The following is a 3,047-nucleotide window of genomic DNA, read 5'->3' on the forward strand; positions in this document are numbered from 1 at the left end:
AATGGATGGATGGATGGATTTTTTATTGGCTATGTTCTTGTGACAATAAATATGTTTTTAATTTCAACAGGACTTTACCTGGTGGAATAAAGGTTAAATAAAATATAATGCTTTTAATGTTCAGATCATTTATTAGTGGAGAAAATGAAAGGTGCACAAAATCTGACTTCCTGGACATTTCAGCATTAAACTTTTTTTTCATATCCTATTTGTTAACCATATTATAAAATATGCAATATCCTTTGTAAAAACTTGAAACATTTGTTCTATTGAGTTTTGGCCCACTTGGGTCGTCACGGTGAAATGACCTCGTTAAGCTAGCTGTGCTGACAGGCTGCACTACGTTAAACTTGAGTCAGGTCCTCTGGACAGTTTCTACTTCCAGAAACTGTCCAGAGGACCTGACTTTACTTTGCTGGATTTTTCTACCTGGATTATTGAGCGTGAATCAGGATGTTTCTGTTTGACCTGCTCCATTATGAACAAACATTCATTTACTGCACTTTGCTGCATCAGCACCAGTGATTCTCTCTTTTTCATCCTCTCTCTCTGCTGCACATTTCCTCTTGGGTTGTCTCTCTTGCTCCAATCTAGAAACTTTAAGACCTAAACCGGAGAAAAGATGGATGTACAGAAATGCACGCTCCGTGCGCATATGACCCTCAAGAGTGAGCGCCAGTCCATGGGGTGGGCACACAATCTGTATGTCTCTGCTTTGCTCAGTCTGCTGACAGACCGCCTCAGAAAGAGAGAGGAGGTGCGGGGGAGCCTGAGACCTGAGTGAGCCCGGTGCAAGGGTGCCTTGTTTATTTAAAATAATCAAGCACGACCTGAACCGAGCCTTTAGTCCAGTCCCTCAGCGGGCACTGAGCAAGACCAGGCCACCGGGAAATGTCCCAGCGCTCCTGAAGGCCAGTGCGCTCCTATCCATGACCATCTCCTTCGTCTTCTTCAGTTATGTGAAAATGTCTCTCTTGTAAATGAGTCTTCGAGGCTCAATGAGAACTAAGCTGTATAAATAAAGGTCTAATAATGTGAAAGTTGTTCTTCCTGCACCAGCTCTCCAGGTGTTCCACCTCCTGCCTGTAGCTGGACTCATCGTTGTTTGTGATACTGTACATCCAACCACCACTGTATCATATGCAAACTTTACAATGTGACAGCCTGGATGGGTCGGTGCACAGTCATGTGAGCAAAGTGAACAGGAGAGGGCTCAACACACAGCCCTGAGGGGAAACAGTGCTTAGTGTAACGGTGGATGAGAAGTTATGGATCCTCACAGACTGCAGTCTGTTTGTGAAGAAGTCTAGGGCCCAGTTGCATAGAGAGGGGCTTAGTCCCAGTGTGAGTAATTTGTCCACCAGGGTCTGGGGAGTCATGGTGTTGAGGGTGAGGATGATAAAAATGAAAATGTACCAGTGAGAGTCTGCATGAAGTTAATGCATAATCGGCTATTAAGTATTTAATGATTGTGTTGCCAACATATAAAACAACAGTGTCTTTAAAAATAACATCAAGTATCTTCTGTCTTTAATGTCAAATCTTGGGGGTGCAGGGACTAAAGGATTTAAAAATCAATGAAGACTAAGCAAGCCCCTGGAAGCTGTTCTGTTACCACTGTAAACCAGATTATGCAGAGTGGGGGGTAGTTATTGATTGACAGTTACCTCCTAGCTCAGAATGCATCTACATTGTAGAAGTTGGAGGCTCAAATGGAAAAGCATCAATCAGAAACAGCTGTTGTCACATCACCAAACATACTCTAAGATACTGGTATGCTTTGAGATTGCAGAAAACTAGATCTAACTTCACTAATCTTAGTCCACATATTGCAGAGTGTTATAACAAGGTGGTGCAGTCCCAGTTTAAAATGTAACCTCCAACTTTTAAAATTATTCAAGTAAAACAGACTTAGATAGATAGATGATAGTTGGTTTTATTCTATCAGGCCATATTGGAAAGTATCACCAGGTTTGGAATGTGAGCGTGGTGTGGTCATCTCTCTGTGCAACTTAAATCTAAACAGTCACATGGTACAAACTGCAGTGAAGGTGATAGAAGAACTGATCACCCCTCCCTGCAGTCTGTCTATGATGAGTCTGTCCTCAGACGTGCTCGGAGGTGCGGTCTGACCCCGCTCACATCCTCAACTCACAATATGAACTGTTACCATCTGGAAAACAGTTTAGAGTCCCAGCTTAGATTTAACAGATTTAAAAATTAATTTGTCCCTACATCAACCAGACTGTTAAACAAAGGAGGCACGTAGTCTTTGTCATGCTGCTGATGCTCTGGTCTCATTGTTGAGTCGTTTACTGCTGGAATGTATGTGGGAATGTGCAATATATGTTTTTATTGAATTATACGTTTTTATTGAATTATACGTTTTTATTGAATTATGTGTTTTTATTGAATTATACGTTTTTATTGAATTATGTGTTTTTATTGAATTATACGTTTTTATTGAATTATGCGTTTTTATTGAATTATGCGTTTTTATTGAATTATGTGTTTTTATTGAATTATACATTTTTATTGAATTATGCGTCTTTATTGAATTATGCGTTTTTATTGAATTATACGTTTTTATTGAATTATGCGTCTTTATTGAATTACGCATTTTTATTGAATTATGTGTTTTTATTGAATTATGCGTTTTTATTGAATTATGTGTTTTTATTGAATTATACGTTTTTATTGAATTATGCGTCTTTATTGAATTATGCGTTTTTATTGAATTATACGTTTTTATTGAATTATGCGTCTTTATTGAATTACGCATTTTTATTGAATTATGTGTTTTTAATGAATTATACGTTTTTATTGAATTATGCGTTTTTATTGAATTATGCGTCTTTATTGAATTACGCATTTTTATTGAATTATGTGTTTTTATTGAATTATACGTTTTTATTGAATTATACGTTTTTATTGAATTACGCATTTTTATTGAATTATGTGTTTTTATTGAATTATACGTTTTTATTGAATTATACGTTTTTATTGAATTATGTGTTTTTATTGAATTATGCGTCTTTATTGAATTA

Source organism: Nematolebias whitei, chromosome 6, assembly GCF_014905685.2.
Source record: "Nematolebias whitei isolate Nwh7 chromosome 6, NemWhi1, whole genome shotgun sequence".
Lineage (NCBI taxonomy): Eukaryota > Metazoa > Chordata > Actinopteri > Cyprinodontiformes > Rivulidae > Nematolebias > Nematolebias whitei.